At 55.7% G+C, this 21,511-nt stretch overlaps 4 non-coding genes and 1 pseudogene across 4 annotated transcripts; all 5 read right to left on the bottom strand.

Annotated features, from left to right (window-relative positions):
• Positions 1 to 530: 530 nt before the first annotated feature.
• LOC132831613 (U2 spliceosomal RNA) lies at positions 531 to 722 on the bottom strand. The gene has a single exon (XR_009646573.1). It is a non-coding gene; the product is annotated as a U2 spliceosomal RNA (small nuclear RNA).
• A 1,812-nt stretch (positions 723 to 2,534) lies between these two features.
• Positions 2,535 to 2,726, bottom strand: LOC132831601 (U2 spliceosomal RNA). Its single transcript, XR_009646562.1, has one exon. It is a non-coding gene; the product is annotated as a U2 spliceosomal RNA (small nuclear RNA).
• A 1,787-nt stretch (positions 2,727 to 4,513) lies between these two features.
• On the bottom strand, positions 4,514 to 4,705 carry LOC132831590 (U2 spliceosomal RNA). The gene has a single exon (XR_009646551.1). It is a non-coding gene; the product is annotated as a U2 spliceosomal RNA (small nuclear RNA).
• A 1,811-nt stretch (positions 4,706 to 6,516) lies between these two features.
• LOC132831937 (U2 spliceosomal RNA) lies at positions 6,517 to 6,701 on the bottom strand. The gene has a single exon (XR_009646878.1). It is a non-coding gene; the product is annotated as a U2 spliceosomal RNA (small nuclear RNA).
• A 7,177-nt stretch (positions 6,702 to 13,878) lies between these two features.
• LOC132831956 (U2 spliceosomal RNA) lies at positions 13,879 to 14,010 on the bottom strand (annotated as a pseudogene).
• Positions 14,011 to 21,511: the final 7,501 nt, after the last annotated feature.

Raw genomic sequence — 21,511 nt, 5'->3', positions numbered from 1 at the left:
TGTTGCCTCGGGGGTGGGGGGTTGGGAAGGGGCTGTGGGGGCTGATCTGATAGCCATTTGACATTGGCTGAGTCATGGGATCCCACAACCTGATTTGACTGTGTTAAAAATCCCACAACACCAGGGTTCAGCCCAACGGGGTTCTTTGAAATTACAGCAGTCACCCCACCCCCCGCCACCGCCGTACCATCGGTGGGATACGTTCCAAGAACGACCGCAGAAGCCCAAAACGGCAGACAAGGGCAAATCCATTCATTCAAATTGGCAAGTTACCTTCCTGGCAGGCCCCTGGTTCCAGAATGTTCCCTGTAGCACGTTGGGGTTACCCCTGTCCTGGCTTTCAGCGTGCTGCACCTTCATCAGGTAACTGCAGAGCAGCTTCATAAGACAGAAAACCCGTAACAAAAGACGATAGTTTCCTGCAACTGAAAAGACAATAGATGCAACAATCACTGACTGCCATCAACACGGCAAACGAGCAAAGGCAAGAGATTCACATTGCATTCACCTGCTTTTGAACTTGGGTAGACGTTGGGTGCACCATTCCTGGAAACACTGCAATACCAGGCTGATACATGGAGAGGACAGAGCAAGCCCTTAAGCCATCTCCCTGCTCCAAAAATCCATTTAATACAAACACTCCCACCTTCGGGAGATATCAGCGATTAAACTGATAAGAACAGAAACTACACATATTCCAAGCCAAAAGGCCGAGAAGCGATAGCACATTAATACTCCAACGGTGGAGGTCATATTTGCCGACTATCCTTTCCATCAGTTTGATGATATTCAAAGTTCCTTTATTCCCTTACCGTCTACCTTCCTTCCAAGATATCCAACCAGACCGGAAGATCACTCTGCAGCAGTCGCTGTGCTTTACCCGTGGTTTTCTGTTACGTAGCCGCGTAGGTCGCGCTGACGACCAATCAGATGGCACGGGCCGGAGCCACTGCACGTCAGGTCGACTGCAGAGAGGTTTCTCCCGGTGATCGGGGACAGCGGCGGCGGCAGGGTCATTCATTTCCCCGGCAGGGTCATTCATTCCCCCGGCATCTACAAGATTCACCAGAATTCCTCAGGCAGCACCTTGTAAACCCATGGCCAACGCAGCCTCGAAGGATGACGGCAGCAGATCCACGGGAACACCACCATTCGCAAGTTCTCCCCCGCGCCGAGGCACTCGCTGTCCTGAATTGCAAATATGTCCTTGTTCCTCCGGTGTTACCGGGTCAAAATCGGGAATCCCCGCCCAAACAGCATCGCGGGGCTACCGACAGCACTTGGACTGCAGCGGTTCGAGAGAGCAGCTCACCACCAGGCTGATCTCGGCATGGGCGAGAAATGTTGGCCTTGACGGAAAGATCCTATTCATTGCCTCCCCTTGTGTTGGTGTAGCTTGCCCATAAATGCCAATCATCGTTTCCCTCACGTACAGGATTCGCTCCTCGGCATTCCGCATCAATCCGAAAAGTTGCGAAAAGCGAATTACGTCCGTGCACCCTTTCTTTATCGTCCACTTTCAATATCCTCTCTACTTGTATCCGACTCTCTGTGGAGAATGGGGAGGGAGCTGATCTCCCTGTGTAAACATGTCACGCTGCAAGCGTGCCTCATCACCACCAGCAGCTCGATTCGACATCTCCGTTCACATTGCTGCAGATCGCTGACAACATTATAATCCGACCCAGTTGACAAACTGACAACTGTTTCGCTACTTGCACCGCAAATGATGACAAATCGTTCCAAATCGTACGGGTGGCACAGTGGATCAGTGGTTAGTACGGCTGCCTGGTGGCACCAGGGAGCTGAAGCCAGTTCCAGCCTTGGGCGATCGTCTGCGTGAATAATCTTTACGTGCAGACGTAGCTACTAAAGCAGGTCGCTTCCGTACAGTAGTTTGCGAAGAAACAAACAGAGATGGGGGTTTCACTCTATTCAGGAAACAGACCAAAGACATTTCTTTCTTGTTCAAGAAAATATTAGGATAAATTTGTTGCCTCGGGGTTGGGGGGGGAGGCGGGGGGGTTGGGAAGGGGCTGTGGGGGCTGATCTGATAGCCATTTGACATTGGCTGAGTCATGGGATCCCACAACCTGATTTGACTGTGTTAAAAATCCCACAACACCAGGGTTCAGCCCAACGGGGTTCTTTGAAATTACAGCAGTCACCCCACCCCCCGCCACCGCCGTACCATCGGTGGGATACGTTCCAAGAACGACCGCAGAAGCCCAAAACGGCAGACAAGGGCAAATCCATTCATTCAAATTGGCAAGTTACCTTCCTGGCAGGCCCCTGGTTCCAGAATGTTCCCTGTAGCACGTTGGGGTTACCCCTGTCCTGGCTTTCAGCGTGCTGCACCTTCATCAGGTAACTGCAGAGCAGGTTCATAAGACAGAAAACCCGTAACAAAAGACGATAGTTTCCTGCAACTGAAAAGACAATAGATGCAACAATCACTGACTGCCATCAACACGGCAAACTAGCAAAGGCAAGAGATTCACATTGCATTCACCTGCTTTTGAACTTGGGTAAGCGTTGGGTGCACCATTCCTGGAAACACTGCAATACCAGGCTGATACATGGAGAGGACAGAGCAAGCCCTTAAGCCATCTCCCTGCTCCAAAAATCCATTTAATACAAACACTCCCACCTTCGGGAGATATCAGCGATTAAACTGATAAGAACAGAAACTACACATATTCCAAGCCAAAAGGCCGAGAAGCGATAGCACATTAATACTCCAACGGTGGAGGTCATATTTGCCGACTATCCTTTCCATCAGTTTGATGATATTCAAAGTTCCTTTATTCCCTTACCGTCTACCTTCCTTCCAAGATATCCAACCAGACCGGAAGATCACTCTGCAGCAGTCGCTGTGCTTTCCCCGTGCTTTTCTGTCCATCTGTTACGTAGCCGCGTAGGTCGCGCTGACGACCAATCAGATGGCACGGGCCGGAGCCACCGCACGTCAGGTCGACTGCAGAGAGGTTTCTCCCGGTGATCGGGGACAGCGGCGGCGGCAGGGTCATTCATTCCCCCGGCATCTACAAGATTCACCAGAATTCCTCAGGCAGCACCTTGCAAACCCATGGCCAACGCAGCCTCGAAGGATGACGGCAGCAGATCCACGGGAACACCACCATTCGCAAGTTCTCCCCCCGCCGAGGCACTCGCTGTCCTGAATTGCAAATATGTCCTTGTTCCTCCGGTGTTACCGGGTCAAAATCGGGAATCCCCGCCCAAACAGCATCGCGGGGCTACCGACAGCACTTGGACTGCAGCGGTTCGAGAGAGCAGCTCACCACCAGGCTGATCTCGGCATGGGCGAGAAATGTTGGCCTTGACGGAAAGATCCTATTCATTGCCTCCCCTTGTGTTGGTGTAGCTTGCCCATAAATGCCAATCATCGTTTCCCTCACGTACAGGATTCGCTCCTCGGCATTCCGCATCAATCCGAAAAGTTGCGAAAAGCGAATTACGTCCGTGCACCCTTTCTTTATCGTCCACTTTCAATATCCTCTCTACTTGTATCCGACTCTCTGTGGAGAATGGGGAGGGAGCTGATCTCCCCGTGTAAACATGTCACGCTGCAAGCGCGCCTCATCACCACCAGCAGCTCGATTCGACATCTCCGTTCACATTGCTGCAGATCGCTGACAACATTATAATCCGACCCAGTTGACAAACTGACAACTGTTTCGCTACTTGCACCGCAAATGATGACAAATCGTTCCAAATCGTACGGGTGGCACAGTGGATCAGTGGTTAGTACGGCTGCCTGGTGGCACCAGGGAGCTGAAGCCAGTTCCAGCCTTGGGCGATCGTCTGCGTGAATAATCTTTACGTACAGACGTAGCTACTAAAGCAGGTCGCTTCCGTACAGTAGTTTGCGAAGAAACAAACAGAGATGGGGGTTTCACTCTATTCAGGAAACAGACTAAAGACATTTCTTCCTTGTTCAAGAAAATATTAGGATAAATTTGTTGCCTCGGGGGGGTGGGGGGTTGGGAAGGGGCTGTGGGGGCTGATCTGATAGCCATTTGACATTGGCTGAGTCATGGGATCCCACAACCTGATTTGACTGTGTTAAAAATCCCACAACACCAGGTTTCAGCCCAACGGGGTTCTTTGAAATTACAGCAGTCACCCCACCCCCCGCCACCGCCGTACCATCGGTGGGATACGTTCCAAGAACGACCGCAGAAGCCCAAAACGGCAGACAAGGTCAAATCCATTCATTCAAATTGGCAAGTTACCTTCCTGGCAGGCCCCTGGTTCCAGAATGTTCCCTGTAGCACGTTGGGGTTACCCCTGTCCTGGCTTTCAGCGTGCTGCACCTTCATCAGGTAACTGCAGAGCAGGTTCATAAGACAGAAAACCCGTAACAAAAGACGATAGTTTCCTGCAACTGAAAAGACAATAGATGCAACAATCACTGACTGCCATCAACACGGCAAACGAGCAAAGGCAAGAGATTCACATTGCATTCACCTGCTTTTGAACTTGGGTAGACGTTGGGTGCACCATTCCTGGAAACACTGCAATACCAGGCTGATACATGGAGAGGACAGAGCAAGCCCTTAAGCCATCTCCCTGCTCCAAAAATCCATTTAATACAAACACTCCCACCTTCGGGAGATATCAGCGATTAAACTGATAAGAACAGAAACTACACATATTCCAAGCCAAAAGGCCGAGAAGCGATAGCACATTAATACTCCAACGGTGGAGGTCATATTTGCCGACTATCCTTTCCATCAGTTTGATGATATTCAAAGTTCCTTTATTCCCTTACCGTCTACCTTCCTTCCAAGATATCCAACCAGACCGGAAGATCACTCTGCAGCAGTCGCTGTGCTTTACCCGTGGTTTTCTGTTACGTAGCCGCGTAGGTCGCGCTGACGACCAATCAGATGGCACGGGCCGGAGCCACTGCACGTCAGGTCGACTGCAGAGAGGTTTCTCCCGGTGATCGGGGACAGCGGCGGCGGCAGGGTCATTCATTTCCCCGGCAGGGTCATTCATTCCCCCGGCATCTACAAGATTCACCAGAATTCCTCAGGCAGCACCTTGTAAACCCATGGCCAACGCAGCCTCGAAGGATGACGGCAGCAGATCCACGGGAACACCACCATTCGCAAGTTCTCCCCCCGCCGAGGCACTCGCTGTCCTGAATTGCAAATATGTCCTTGTTCCTCCGGTGTTACCGGGTCAAAATCGGGAATCCCCGCCCAAACAGCATCGCGGGGCTACCGACAGCACTTGGACTGCAGCGGTTCGAGAGAGCAGCTCACCACCAGGCTGATCTCGGCATGGGCGAGAAATGTTGGCCTTGACGGAAAGATCCTATTCATTGCCTCCCCTTGTGTTGGTGTAGCTTGCCCATAAATGCCAATCATCGTTTCCCTCACGTACAGGATTCGCTCCTCGGCATTCCGCATCAATCCGAAAAGTTGCGAAAAGCGAATTACGTCCGTGCACCCTTTCTTTATCGTCCACTTTCAATATCCTCTCTACTTGTATCCGACTCTCTGTGGAGAATGGGGAGGGAGCTGATCTCCCTGTGTAAACATGTCACGCTGCAAGCGTGCCTCATCACCACCAGCAGCTCGATTCGACATCTCCGTTCACATTGCTGCAGATCGCTGACAACATTATAATCCGACCCAGTTGACAAACTGACAACTGTTTCGCTACTTGCACCGCAAATGATGACAAATCGTTCCAAATCGTACGGGTGGCACAGTGGATCAGTGGTTAGTACGGCTGCCTGGTGGCACCAGGGAGCTGAAGCCAGTTCCAGCCTTGGGCGATCGTCTGCGTGAATAATCTTTACGTGCAGACGTAGCTACTAAAGCAGGTCGCTTCCGTACAGTCGTTTGCGAAGAAACAAACAGAGATGGGGGTTTCACTCTATTCAGGAAACAGACCAAAGACATTTCTTTCTTGTTCAAGAAAATATTAGGATAAATTTGTTGCCTCGGGGTTGGGGGGGGAGGCGGGGGGGTTGGGAAGGGGCTGTGGGGGCTGATCTGATAGCCATTTGACATTGGCTGAGTCATGGGATCCCACAACCTGATTTGACTGTGTTAAAAATCCCACAACACCAGGGTTCAGCCCAACGGGGTTCTTTGAAATTACAGCAGTCACCCCACCCCCCGCCACCGCCGTACCATCGGTGGGATACGTTCCAAGAACGACCGCAGAAGCCCAAAACGGCAGACAAGGGCAAATCCATTCATTCAAATTGGCAAGTTACCTTCCTGGCAGGCCCCTGGTTCCAGAATGTTCCCTGTAGCACGTTGGGGTTACCCCTGTCCTGGCTTTCAGCGTGCTGCACCTTCATCAGGTAACTGCAGAGCAGGTTCATAAGACAGAAAACCCGTAACAAAAGACGATAGTTTCCTGCAACTGAAAAGACAATAGATGCAACAATCACTGACTGCCATCAACACGGCAAACTAGCAAAGGCAAGAGATTCACATTGCATTCACCTGCTTTTGAACTTGGGTAAGCGTTGGGTGCACCATTCCTGGAAACACTGCAATACCAGGCTGATACATGGAGAGGACAGAGCAAGCCCTGAAGCCATCTCCCTGCTCCAAAAATCCATTTAATACAAACACTCCCACCTTCGGGAGATATCAGCGATTAAACTGATAAGAACAGAAACTTTTTTTTTTTTTTTATTTCAAAAATATACTTTATTCATAAAATATGCATAGAATAATTTGATACACTGTACATTAGGTAATGCCATTCATATTTCCACATTTACATACACAGCTCCGAATTGTCATTATTCCATACAGATCAGTGCATCTCTCACTCATATATTGAGCTGAGGCGACAGCAGAGCCCAAATGACTGCATGGGCCCCCTGCTTTTCTATCGACAGGCAGATGTTAAACGGTGGTCTTTCCCCACCGCGCCTTGGCGGCAGCTGCCCCAAGCTTCAGCGCGTCCCTCAACACGTAGTCCTGGACCTTGGAATGTGCCAGTCTGCAACACTCAGTCGGGGTCAACTCCTTCAGCTGGAAGATCAACAGGTTTCGGACCGCCCAGAGAGCGACCTTCACCGAGTTGATGATCCTCCAGGCGCAGTTGATGTTCGTCTCGGTGTGCGTCCCGGGGAACAGGCCGTAGAGCACGGAGTCCCGCGTCACGGCGCTGCTCGGGACGAACCTCGACAAATACCACTGCATTCCTCTCCAGACTTCCTCTGCATAGGCACATTCCAGAAGGAGGTGTGTGACAGTCTCGTCCCCCCCGCAGCCGCTTCGAGGGCAGCGTGCGGTGCGGCTGAGAGTCCGGGCGTGCATAAACGATCTCACAGGTAGAGCCCTTCTCACCACCAGCCAAGCCATGTCTTGGTGCTTGTTGGAAAGTTCTGGCGATGAGGCATTCTGCCAAATTGCTTTGACAGTCTGCTCAGGGAACCACTCAACAGGATCCGCCCTCTCCTTTTCCCGAAGGGTCTCGAGGACGCTACGTGCTGACCACTTCCTGATGGACTTGTGGTCAAAGGTGTTTTTCTTCAGAAATTTCTCCACGAAGGACAGGTGGTACGGAACGGTCCAACTACTCGGAGCGTTCCGCGGCAGCGAGGCCAGGCCCATCCTTCGCAACACCGGGGACAGGTAGAACCTCAGTACGTAGTGACACTTGGTGTTTGCGTACCGGGGATCCACGCACAGCTTGATGCAGCCACACACAAAGGTGGCCATCAGGGTGAGGGTGGCATTGGGTGTATTTTTTCCCCCGTTGCCCAGATCTTTGTACAGTGAGTCCCTTCGGACCCGGTCCATCTTTGAACTCCATATGAACTGGAAGATGGCCCGGACGACTGCAGCGGCGCAGGTTCTGGGAATAGGCCAGACCTGTGCCACGTACAACAGCAATGACAGTGCCTCACACCTGATGACCAGGTTTTTTCCCGTGATGGAGAGCGACCGTAGCCTCCATCTGCCCAGTTTCTGCCTCACTTTACTGATACGCTCCTCCCAAGACTTGGCGCACGCCCCAGCCCCCCCGAACCAAATACCCAGCACCTTCAGGTGGTCGGTCCTGACGGTGAAGGGGATCGAGGATTGGTCGGCCCAGTTCCCGAAGAGCATGGCCTCGCTCTTGCCTCGGTTTACCTTGGCCCCCGAGGCCCGTTCGAACTGGTCACAAATGCACATGAGTCTGCGCACGGACAGCGGATCCGAGCAGAAAACGGCGACGTCATCCATGTACAGGGAGGCCTTAACCTGCAGGCCCCCGCTGCCCGGAATAGTCACCCCTCTCAGGCTCGCATCCTTCCTGATGGACTCGGCAAATGGCTCTATGCAGCACACAAACAAGGCAGGAGAGAGAGGGCAGCCCTGCCTTACTCCAGATCTGACTGGGAAGCTATCTGATTCCCACCCATTGATTGAGACTGCACTGACAATGTTGGTGTAGAGCAGTCTGATCCAATTGCAGATTCCCTCCCCAAAGCCCATTTTGGAGAGAACATCTCTCATATACATGTGTGATATCCTGTCAAAGGCTTTCTCCTGGTCCAGGCTGATCAGGCAGGCGTCCAACCCTCTGTCCTGCACGTAGGCGATCGTATCCCTGAGGAGTGCGAGACTCTCAGCGATCTTCCTGCCTGGCACAGCACAGGTTTGGTCAGGGTGAATCACCGACCCCAGAGCAGACCTGACCCGGTTGGCAATTACCTTTGACAGGATTTTGTAATCTGCATTCAACAGTGTGATCGGTCTCCAATTTTTGAGTTCCTCGCTCTCCCCCTTCCGCTTATAGATGAGGGTGATGATGCCTTTCCTCATGGATTCGCTCATGGTACCTGCCCGAAGCATACTGACATACACCTCCAGCAGGTCCTGGCCAATCAAGTCCCACAGAGCGGAATAGAGCTCGACCGGTAAGCCATCGCTTCCGGGAGTTTTATTCTTTTCGAAGGACTCGAGGGCCTTGGTCAGCTCGTCCAGAGATAGCGGCTGGTCCAGCCTCTCGCGTGTTCTGTCGTCTAAGACCTCCGTGATAGACGACAGGAACGACTGGGAGGCCGCGCTGTCGGTCGGCTTCGCGTCATACAGACTGGCATAGAAGGATTTACTGATCCTCATGACGTCAGCCTGAGATGACGTTGTCGAGCCGTCTTCTTCCTTCAGGCTGCTGAGCACAGAGCTCTCTTTGTGCACCTTCTGGAAGAAGAAACGTGAGCACGTCTCGTCCTGCTCCACCGAGCGGACCCTGGACCGGAAGATTATCTTGGAGGCCTCTGAGGCAAAGAGCGAGGCTTGCTGGCCCTTCACCTCCTTGAGGTCCTCCGTGACATCGACCCCCATCGTCTGCAGCAGGAGCAGGTTCTGCATACTTTCCTGGAGCTGGGACAGTTTTCCCCGCCTCTCTCTCGCCTCCTGAACACCTTTGAGGATGAAGAACCTCTTGATGTTCCCTTTAACTGTTTCCCACCAGTCTGCTGGAGACTCAAAGAGGGGCTTCACGGTTCTCCAACCTGCGTAGTCCCTCTTGAGCTCCTCAATGTTTCCCGGGGTCAACAGCTTAGTGTTCAGCTTCCACGTTCCCTTACCCGCCCGCTGCTCGTCCTGTAGGTGACAGTCGGCCAGCAGGAGGCAGTGGTCAGAGAAGAACACCGGCTTGACGTCGGTGGATCTGACCGAGAGCGTTCGGGACACAAACAGGTAATCTATCCTTGAGCGGATAGACCCGTCTGCCCGTGACCAGGTGTATCTACGCTGCGCTCCGTCTGCAGGGGTGCTGAAGACGTCGTGCAGCTTGGCATCTTTTACCGCGTCCATCAGGGCTCTGGACGTGGCGTCCAGTTTACTGTCCCCCCCGCCGGATCGTCCATCTGCATCAATGATACAGTTGAAGTCTCCGGCCAGAATGACCGGCCTGGACGTAGCCAGCAACAGTGGAAGCTGCTGCAGGACGGCCAACCGTTCACTCTTACCCACTGGGGCGTACACATTGATCAGTCTCAGGGGAGCATTCCTGTACATAACGTCGGCGACGAGGAGGCGCCCGCCCACCACCTCCTTAACCTCGGAGATGGTGAAGTTGCTTCCTCGCAACAGGATACCCAGGCCGGAGGCGCGGCTATCGTTGCCCCCCGACCAAACTGACTGCCCATGGGCCCACAAGCTCGACCATCTCCTGTAGCTGCTGAGGTGCGGTATCCCACACTCCTGCAGAAACAGGAGGTCGGCTTTAACGCTGGCCAGGAAGGCCATCGTTGAAACACATCGCGTAGCCGATTTGATGCTACGCACATTGATGCTGGCAACTTTAAACCCCATTTTAACAATTTACAAGGTTAATAGTGTCCATTTGCTGCTGGTCTTGCTCCTCTGGGGTAGCTGCGTGCATCCCCGTGGTGACGGCAAACTGCTGGACCATCCCAGGGCTGAGGTAGCTGTCCGGCTCCACGCTGGAGCCATTTCCCCGCTCCGGTGTCTTTGTGTCAAGCCCAGGGTCCGCACCGTCCAGTTCTCCATCTGACAGTGGGGCTGTCACAGGACCGCTGCTCCCAGTTACCTGGAGCTGTGGGCCGGTGGACACCTCTTGGTTCTCACCGGGTAGGGGGAGGCCTTTACCCATCCCCACAGAGGGATCGTCTTTCCCTTCTTGGGTGGTGCTGCCCTCCTTTCTCCCCATGGCGCTCTGTCTCTTCCTCTGGTGGCGACCCTTCTTGCGCCCGTCCTCACCATCAGAAGAGCTGCCTGTATCCTCGGCTTGGAGGTGTCGTTTCCCCCTTCTCTGGGTGGCTTTGGGGCCCGAGACAGGTTTCCTCTTCCTATTTCTGACTGTGATCCAGTCATCTGCCTCCTTTGATTCCTCCTCTTCCATTTCCTCCGTCTGCCTTGAAGGAGCTTGGATCGGCTGCTGTACCTCCCCGCTGTCTGCCGTCTGCTCCGCTACCGCCTGCTCTTCCTTCTGGGTGTCTCCAGGCACCGTTTCCGTGCTATCTTGTGGTGCCCTGCTGGGCTTTGGCGGTCCCCGGCTCGTGTTGCCACCTCTGGCCATCTGTGCGTAAGTGGCGGCTCCTCGTCTTGGACAGGCCTTGTACATGTGGCCCGCCTCTCCGCACAGGTTACAGTTCTTGGCCTCCTTGCAATCCTTGGTCAGGTGGCCTTCCTGTTTGCAATTTCGGCATACAGTCACCTTACAGTCGGCCGCCATGTGGCCTGACCTCCCGCAGGTTCGGCACACCTTCGGCTGCCCTGCGTACGTCAGGTAACCTCTGCTTCCTCCGATGGCGAAGCTGGAGGGTGGGTGGAGGATGTTCCCGCTGCCATCGACCCTCAGGGTTACCTTGACCTGCCGCTTACTGGTCCAGATCCCGAAAGGATCGACCACATCGGTGCTTTCGCCTTCCACCTGGACATACCTCTTCAAGAAGGTGAGAACATCTGCCGCTGGGACGTAACGGTTGTACATTTGGATTGTCACAACCCGACTCCTCTGCGCAGGAAGCACACACAACGGGACCGCCGACAAGATGGAGAACAGAGGTTCCCCTTCCTTCTCCTTGAAGACCTTCAGGAGCTGCTCACAATGCTTCACGCTCCTGAAGGTCACGTCGAAGTAGCCTGCCCCAGGGAAATCCTGCAGGCAGTACACGTCCGCTGCTGCAAACCCACAGCACTCCAGCAAAACCTTCTTCACAAACACCGTCCGATCGACCGGTGTGTGCTCCTCCACCTTCTTCACAGTCACCCTGACTGTGTTGCGAATGCCCTGGCCAGGGCTGCGAGCGGCTGCTGAGGCCATAGCTCTGAGGTTGGCTGATACCTGAATTGGCGTTAGGCCGAAGCCAGCATAAAGATCCACCAAGAGCAGGTCAGCACAACCAAACGATCCTCCAGCGGCCAATCACGATCCAGCGATGGTCTCCAGCAGCTCCAACGACTCGCAACACGAACCCCTTGGTTTTTCTCCCGCCAGCGCACTTCTGCAGCGTCGAACCTGCAGCTCTCGAGCAGAATCTCTTCCTCTGGACCTCAGGAACTACACATATTCCAAGCCAAAAGGCCGAGAAGCGATAGCACATCAATACTCCAACGGTGGAGGTCATATTTGCCGACTATCCTTTCCATCAGTTTGATGATATTCAAAGTTCCTTTATTCCCTTACCGTCTACCTTCCTTCCAAGATATCCAACCAGACCGGAAGATCACTCTGCAGCAGTCGCTGTGCTTTCCCCGTGCTTTTCTGTCCATCTGTTACGTAGCCGCGCAGGTCGCGCTGACGACCAATCAGATGGCACGGGCCGGAGCCACCGCACGTCAGGTCGACTGCAGAGAGGTTTCTCCCGGTGATCGGGGACAGCGGCGGCGGCAGGGTCATTCATTCCCCCGGCAGGGTCATTCATTCCCCCGGCATCTACAAGATTCACCAGAATTCCTCAGGCAGCACCTTGCAAACCCATGGCCAACGCAGCCTCGAAGGATGACGGCAGCAGATCCACGGGAACACCACCATTTGCAAGTTCTCCCCCCGCCGAGGCACTCGCTGTCCTGAATTGCAAATATGTCTTTGTTCCTCCGGTGTTACCGGGTCAAAATCGGGAATCCCCGCCCAAACAGCATCGCGGGGCTACCGACAGCACTTGGACTGCAGCGGTTCGAGAGAGCAGCTCACCACCAGGCTGATCTCGGCATGGGCGAGAAATGTTGGCCTTGACGGAAAGATCCTATTCATTGCCTCCCCTTGTGTTGGTGTAGCTTGCCCATAAATGCCAATCATCGTTTCCCTCACGTACAGGATTCGCTCCTCGGCATTCCGCATCAATCCGAAAAGTTGCGAAAAGCGAATTACGTCCGTGCACCCTTTCTTTATCGTCCACTTTCAATATCCTCTCTACTTGTATCCGACTCTCTGTGGAGAATGGGGAGGGAGCTGATCTCCCCGTGTAAACATGTCACGCTGCAAGCGCGCCTCATCACCACCAGCAGCTCGATTCGACATCTCCGTTCACATTGCTGCAGATCGCTGACAACATTATAATCCGACCCAGTTGACAAACTGACAACTGTTTCGCTACTTGCACCGCAAATGATGACAAATCGTTCCAAATCGTACGGGTGGCACAGTGGATCAGTGGTTAGTACGGCTGCCTGGTGGCACCAGGGAGCTGAAGCCAGTTCCAGCCTTGGGCGATCGTCTGCGTGAATAATCTTTACGTGCAGACGTAGCTACTAAAGCAGGTCGCTTCCGTACAGTAGTTTGCGAAGAAACAAACAGAGATGGGGGTTTCACTCTATTCAGGAAACAGACTAAAGACATTTCTTTCTTGTTCAAGAAAATATTAGGATAAATTTGATGCGTCGGGGGTGGGGGGGAGGCGGGGGGGTTGGGAAGGGGCTGTGGGGGCTGATCTGATCGCCATTTGACATTGGCTGAGTCATGAGATCCCACAACCTGATTTGACTGTGTTAAAAATCCCACAACACCAGGTTTCAGCCCAACGGGGTTCTTTGAAATTACAGCAGTCACCCCACCCCCCGCCACCGCCGTACCATCGGTGGGATACGTTCCAAGAACGACCGCAGAAGCCCAAAACGGCAGACAAGGGCAAATCCATTCATTTAAATTGGCAAGTTACCTTCCTGGCAGGCCCCTGGTTCCAGAATGTTCCCTGTAGCACGTTGGGGTTACCCCTGTCCTGGCTTTCAGCGTGCTGCACCTTCATCAGGTAACTGCAGAGCAGGTTCATAAGACAGAAAACCCGTAACAAAAGACGATAGTTTCCTGCAACTGAAAAGACAATAGATGCAACAATCACTGACTGCCATCAACACAGCAAACTAGCAAAGGCAAGAGATTCACATTGCATTCACCTGCTTTTGAACTTGGGTAAGCGTTGGGTGCACCATTCCTGGAAACACTGCAATACCAGGCTGATACATGGAGAGGACAGAGCAAGCCCTTAAGCCATCTCCCTGCTCCAAACATCCATATAATTTTTTTGTTCTTTTCGTGAGACACAGTGAGAGACACAAAGTGTACGAATCTGTGTTCAATTCCCACCACCAGGAAGAACAGTAAACACCCGGGTGGCCAGTGACGAGCAGCGCCCTTCACATCAAAGGGCAATGCTGTGTGATCAAACAGTGAAGGGGAGGGCAGGGACTAAATCAAAATAGAGTTGGAAGGGGAAGATAATGCACTCCACTCCCCACGGCGCCCACCTCTCCCTGAACAACTCCAGGGTGTTGGTGGACACCGCGTGCTCCTTCTCCAAGGACACCCGGGCCCTAATGTAACCGCAGAAGTGCGGCAGGCAGTCGGCCCTCACAACCCCCTCCACGGCCCGCTGCCTGGACCTGTTTATGGCCAGTATGGCCAGGCCCAGGAGCAGATCCGCGAGGAGGTCTTCAGACCTGCCCTCCCTCCTCCTTACTGGGTGCCCAAAGATCAGGAGCGTGGGACTGAAGTGCAACCAAAAGCAGAGGAGAAGATTAGATTAGATTAGATTAGATTACTTACAGTGTGGAAACAGGCCCTTCGGCCCAACATGTCCACACTGACCCGCCAGAGCGCAACCCACCCATACCCCTACATTAACCCCTTACCTAACACTACGGGCAATTTAGCATGGCCAATTCACCTGACCCGCACATCTTTGGACTGTGGGAGGAAACCGGAGCACCCGGAGGAAACCCACGCAGACACAGGGAGAACGTGCAAACTCCACACAGTCAGTCGCCTGAGTCGGGAATTGAACCCGGGTCGCAGGCGCTGTGAGGCAGCAGTGCTAACCACTGTGCCACCGTGCCGCCCACTAAGGCTTTTGAGAAGATCAGAAAGGGAGTGCAAATGCCCACACCCAATATACACATGGTCCACGGACTCCACAGCGCCACAGAACAAGCAGTTGGGCTGGGAGTCCATGAACCACTGCAATCTGCGGTTGCAGGGGACTGCTGCATGCAGCACCCTCCACCCAGATCCCCGAGAGAAAGGGAGAGGACTCCCGCGTAGAGAGCCCTCCACTGGGGATCCCCACCGCCCGGTGGCAAATGGGCACGCCTTTTTATGTCCTTGAAAGGGACAAAAGTGAAATTTCGGAGGCGGCTCAGGTTGTGGGGCACAGGCTCCCACGGGAGGTACGGGACCTTGGGGCCATTGTGAAATTCTGTCCGGGAAGGGGTGAGCGTGGACGGGATCCCACCGCACACCTGAGTGTCCTCCAACTGGTGCACTACGTCAGGTCCGAGCACCGCCATTTTAAGGCGTCGGATGGTGGTGGCCACGTACCGGACGTCTACCGCTGCCCTGCTCGCTATGTCTTGCAACAGCGTCCAGCCCAGGCCCCCGGCACCCAGCACGTCCCCGACCCTGGTCACCCTCGCCGCCACGGCCCGCCCCTCCGACAGCCACTCGAACCCGCGAGCACGGAGGTGCGGATTCCTGAGCAACGGCTCCCTGACGACAGCCGCTACTCCTGCCGGAGGGTAGGTGCGACGCGATTCGACCATGTTCCAGACAGTGATCAGGTCCTGGTAAAAGACAGGCAGCACCTTGAGGGCAACCTCCAAACCGTCACGATCGACGAACAGGAGCTGCATGTCGTAGTTGAGGTTACGCACCTGCCGGAAAAAACACGTTGCCAGGGCGCACCACCTCAGAGGAGGCTCGACGTAAAGGTATCGCTGTAAGGTCTGAAGGCGGAAGGTCGCGACCTGGGTGCGGACGCACACCAGCGACTGACCGCCCTCCTCAATAGGGAGACTCAGAACCTGCGCAGCGACCCAGCGCATCTTTTTGTCCCAGAAGAAGTCGACCAACGTTCTCTGGATGTCAGCGACAAAGCCAGGAGGAGGGACCAAAGTGACCAGCCGGTACCACAGCATGGCGGCCACCAGATGGTTTATGACCAGCACTCGGCTCCTCTCCCGAAGCGAAGGAGCGCCGTCAGAGACCCGTTAACTTTAACCAGACACTCTGCGGTGGTGTACAAAAGTCGGATCCGGGCGACGAACTGCGTCCCGAACCCGAATGCCCGCAGAGTCCCGAGCAGGGACTCGTGATCGACCCTGTCAAATGCCTTCTCCTAGTCGAGAGACAGGAAGGCGCTCAGCAGACCAGCCCGTCGACAGAAATGGATCAGGTCCCGGACCAGGTGGACGTTGTCGTGTATCCTCCGGCCTGGGACCGTGTAGGACTGGTGCGGGTGAATAATGTGGGCCAGCACGGAAGCCTGGCGAGAAGACAACACCCTGGCGAAGATTTTGTAGTCCGTGCTGAGGAGGAGAACCGGACGCCAGTTCTTCAAAGAACTGTCCCACTGTCTGGAACAGGGTTCAAAGTCCTGCGCCAAGGAAGGGGCAGCTCTCCGGCATTTAGACACTCCCCCAAGGACCCGTGCGTAGTCGCTCCCCAGAACGTCCCAGAACGCCCTGAAGAACTCCACAGTCAGCCCGTCCAGTCCCGGGGATTTGCCCCTCGAGAGCCGGTCGAGGGCGCCGATCAGCTCCTCTAAGGTGACGGGAGCGTCGAGCCTTCCGGCGTCCTCCGGACCGAGCTGCGGCAGGTCCTCCCACAGAACTCTGCGAGCATCCTCGCTGGACGGATCCAGAGAGAACAGAGCCGTGTAATAGGACCGGACGTGGGCCCTGATACCCTCCGGATCCGAGACGAGGGACCCGTCGTCGGCCAGCAGCACAAGGAGCTGCTGACGGGTGCCACGCCTTTTTTCCAGCGAGTAGAAGAAGGGGGAACCGCGGTCCAGGTCCTGGAGGAGCTGGAGCCGCGACCTCACGTACGCGCCCCGAGCCCCGACGAGCTGCAGGTCCCGGAGCGCGGCCTTCTTCTCTTCGTACACCCCGCGCAGGGCCGCGTCGGGCTGACCGAGGCGTGACTCCAGGTCAAGCATCTCCCTCTCCAACTCCCCGATCCTGGATTTCCGCCTCTTCGTCGACCCCCTCGCATACTCCTGACAGAAGACGCGGACGTGAGCCTTGCCCACGTCCCACCATAGCCTCAGGGAGGGGAAGCTTCCCCGCTTCCTTCTCCAGCCGGCCCAGAAACGACGAAACGAGTCCCGGAACCGCTCGTCCTCCAGCAGCAGGTTGTTAAAGTGCCAGTACGCGGAGCCCAACCTGGCGCCGAACGGAAGGAGTTCCGCCCACACCAGGTGATGATCCGTGCACTACACCTGCCGCGTGGAGGCCTTCGGAAAACAGGAGGCGTACGCCCGCGAAACGTACAGGCGGTCGATACTGGACGCTCCGACCCCAGGCCTCACGAAGGTGAAGGCGATGGAGTCAGGATGGAGATTCCGCCAGACGTCCACCAGGTCGAAAGACTTGACCAAGTCCCCCAACCTCCTCCCTGATGCCGAACTCGTGCGGGCACCGCCGTGGTCCCTGTCCTCGAGGACGCAGTTAAAATCTCCCCCGAGGATGACGCACTGTTCTCGTCGAGGGAAGCGAGGTGAGCGGACACTTCTTCAAAGAAGCTCGCTTGCCTCGGCCCGGCCAGGGGAGCGTAGACGTTCACAAAGTGAAGCACCACGGCCCCCAGCCGAACCGTCAGGTGAAGCAAACGGCCTGGCACTGGCTCCCTGACCCCCCAAGATCTCCTGCTGAAAATGTGGGGCCAACAGGATAGCCACCCTGCCAGATCTGCGGGTGAGGTGACTCATGTAGACCCCCCCTCGCCACTCCAGGAGGCGGGTGGCTTCGTCTCCCGGGATGGTGTGGGTTTCTTGCAGGAAGCACACCGCATACCTCCCGTCCCAAAGGACCGAGAGGGTCTGGAATCTGCGCTGTGACTCCCTGCTGCCGTTGATGTTGAGGTTGGCTATAGTTGTCGCCATGTTGGAAGCATAGTGCAACCACCACCAGTAACCAGTTAACAAAAACTATATACATATTTACTGGGAGGACGAGAGAGGGGCACAGAAGTCCCTCGCCCTCACCAGGAGTGCTCCCAGGAAGTTCCTGACTCGCTTTCGCTCATTCACATCAAGCCCGGGCGCCTGGCGCGCAGCGTGGGCTGACCAGTACACTCTTTCAAAGGAGCTCCAGCGGTCGAGCGCCAGTTGGGCTCTATCCCGGCGACTCCGAGTTTCCTCGACAAATTCCCGGAGTTCCTCGAGGGGGATGAGGGGGAGATCGGTGGGGGGCACCTGGGACTCAAAAGTGTCGCTGGAGACGGACTCAGTGTCGTCCCCGGTGTCCGCCACCGATCCAGAACCCTCCTCCGGGAGGTCGCCCTCGGTCACCGACCCCTCCCCCACCGAGAGGATGGGGGCTGGTCCAGCACCGCCAACTGGCCTCAAACCTCCAGTGACCCCACCCCCAGGGTCACCGGCAGTACCTTCCTCGGCGCACCCCTTCCCGGAACGCCCCGAGTTCGGGTCGCCGGGCGGTAGAGGCTCGGGGCCCCGCTCCTCTCCCGACACCGGGACGTCCGGCTCCTCGGGGAAAAGGTCCTCCCCCAGGGCCAAGGCCCCCGGAAAAACAGTCTGGGAGGGAGGAGCGAGGATAACACCTTCCTCCCCTCCACCGCTCGACGACCCAGTAGAGAGCACACCGCTGTTGTCTGCACCATGGCCCGTGTTGTTATTAAAATCCTCCCCAGGGGCCGGAGGAGTTATGGCGGTGGAAGGCCCGGCTGTCGCCCCCGGGAGTTTGGGCAGGTCGGGCCATGGTGCAGGACAGTGAGGAGGCACCGCCAGCACACTGATGGGATATCACCCCAAGGACCAGGACCAGGGCCACTTCCCCGGGGGGGAATTTATTGGCCTTCCCCTCCCCGCCCACCTTGGTGGTCATGGGGCCCGAGGTCCCTCCCCCCAGCCTTTCCCGGAATACGATTGGCTGGGGGAAGGCAGGGGGCGTGGCCAGGGTAGGGAGGGTCAGCCGTGTCACTTCCTGCCCTGCCTCCTGGGCGCCTTCCGTCTGCTCACCCCCCTCCCTGCCAGAGGCTGAGGCATTGGGAGCCTCCGGCTTAGCCCCCGGTGCCGGGGCTTGTGGTGTTGACTTTGGGGGAGGGGGTGTGGGTGCGGCGGCGCCACCCGCAGCCATTGGTGTTGGCTGGGCAGCCTTCTGGGTGGGGCAGTTCTTTCTAATATGCCCCACCTCGCGGCACAGATGGCACCGCACGCCGTCCGCCATCCAGAAGGCACGGTAGGCCGCGCCCTCGTGGAGGATGGTGAACGAGCCCTCCGTGACCTCCTCCCGGGCCAGGCAAATAAACACCTGGTGTCGGAAGGAGTATATGTGACGGAGGGCGGGGTCCTTAAGACCGAGCAGGAGCGGTTGGACACCTGACCGGATCTCCCCTAAGGTGTTGAGGTGGGGAAGAAGGAGCTCACTGGCAATGAAGGGCGGGACGTTGGAGATCACGACCCTCTGGGCCGTGACCTCCAAAGGGTCGATGGGCAAATGTGTCCCGCCCACAGTGAGCCCCCTCTCCACGGCCAGGTGGACCGCTTGCTCGGTCTTGAGAAAGAAAACGGCCTTCCCGTACACGCGGGCCGCAGCGATGATGGCCAGTGAGCCAACCACACTAGCCATGGCCTTACTGCAGGCCTCGATGGTCATGTTGGGATGGGGGTAGGCCTTTACCCCCCGGTGTTTGGTCAGGTGCATGAAGGGGGATGCGGTTGCGGCCGGGGTTGGGACAATTGAGCCTAAGGCAGCGGCTACCCCGGCGTAGGTGCGGCTGGGCCCCGCGACCTTCGGGCTCACCATACTCTGCTGCTGGAGGTAGGCCTTTGGCGGTAGTAGTGGCGGAAGTCCTGGGGATGTGCCCAAGGCCAGTCACCTGAGGAGAGTCCCAGGCAGCGACGGTGGAAACCGGCCTCAGGCAGCGGCAGAGGCAGGCCTTGGGCGAGTCCCAGCTAGGCCCTTGGTCACCGGTGTCCCCAAGGCAAGTCCCAGGCAGCCCCAAAATGAGTCCCGGGCAGCAGCGGTGGAGGTGGGCCTCAGGTCGCAGCAGTGGTGGAGGTTTTAGGGGAAGAGTCTCAGGCAGCAGTGGTGGAGGCAGGCCTCAGGCGACAGCAGCAGTTGAGGCAGGCCTCTGGGGTTCCCAGGCAGGCTCTCATTTGGGGAGGGACTCCCAGGCAAGTCCCAGGCAGCGGCGGTGGAGATTGTGAGAAGGGGCCTCAGGCGAGTCCCAGGCAGCGGTGGTGGAGGTAGGCCCGGGCGGGGCCCCAGAGACCAGCAGTGGGAGTGGGCCCTAGGTCAGCTGAAACACTGACTTGACCTGGGCGAGGCCCAGGCTGCAGCTCCAAAACTAGGCCCAGGACTCCAAGCTCTCACCTCCTTCCACCTCCTCCTTCTTCTGTCTTCCTTTCTTCTTTCCTCTCTCTCTCTCTCGAAATGTGGGGTAGCTGGTTCAGGGATAGTCCCCTTCCCCTCTGACACCTTCGAGGAGGAGAGTCCCTTGCACGTGTGCACACACTCACACTGATCCAGCACTCAAGTCAGGGGAAAACACCCGAGTGGTCCAGTGACAAAGCAGTGCCCTTCACGTCAAAGGGCAATGCCCCTCCTGTTTATATTTTCTCCTTTCCTGTTTTTTTTAATTCAAAAAGTAACCCCTGCACTGCGGTAGTGCTTATTTTTTCCCCAGCACCCATGGTGTGTGTGTGCAGGTATGAGACACAGTGAGAGACACAAAGTGCACGAATCTTTATTCAATTTCCACCACCAGGAAGTTAGGAAAACACCCGAGTTGCCAGTGACAAGCAGTGCCCTTCACGTCAAAGGACAATGCTGTGTGATCAAAACAGTGCAGGGCAGGGACTAAATCAAAATAGAGTTGGAGGGGGAAATGATGCACTCCACTCCCTGCGGCGCCCACCTCTCCCTGAACAACTCCAGGGTGTTGGTGGACACCGCGTGCTCCCTCTCCAAGGACACCCGGGCTTGAACATAACCGCGGAAGAGGGGCAGGTAGTCGGCCCTAACGACCCCCTCCACAGCCCGCTGCCTGGACCTGTTTATGGCCAGTTTGGCCAGGCCCAGGAGCAGACCCACGAGGAGGTACCAGATGGTTTTAAATTTTTTTTCTTTTCTTTTCTTTTTTTCTTATTTTTTTTCTTTTTTTTTTAATTTCCACCACCAGGAAAATAGGAAAACACCCGAGTGGCCAGTGACAAGCAGTGCCCTTCACATCAAAAGACTCCTGTTTATTTTTTTTCTTTTTTATCTCCTGGTTATAATATTAACCCCCACACTACCGCCTAACTGCGGTAGTGCTTATTATTTTTAACCCCAGCACCCATGGTGTGTGTGCACAGCTGTGAGACACAGTGAGAGACAAGGTGTACAAATCTTTATTCAATTTCTACCACCAGGAAAAGTAGGAAAACACCCGAGTGGCCTGTGACGAGCAGTGCCCTTCACATCAAAGGGCAATGCTGTGTGATCAAAACAGTGAAGGGGAGGGCAGGGACTAAATCAAAATAGAGTTGGAGGGGGAAATGATGCACTCCACTCCCTGCGGCGCCCACCTCTCCCTGAACAACTCCAGGGTG

The sequence above is a fragment of the Hemiscyllium ocellatum genome, chromosome 33, assembly GCF_020745735.1.
Source record: "Hemiscyllium ocellatum isolate sHemOce1 chromosome 33, sHemOce1.pat.X.cur, whole genome shotgun sequence".
NCBI lineage: Eukaryota > Metazoa > Chordata > Chondrichthyes > Orectolobiformes > Hemiscylliidae > Hemiscyllium > Hemiscyllium ocellatum.
The sequence above is the reverse complement of the archived record's forward strand: the minus strand, read 5'-3'. Positions and strand labels throughout refer to the sequence as shown.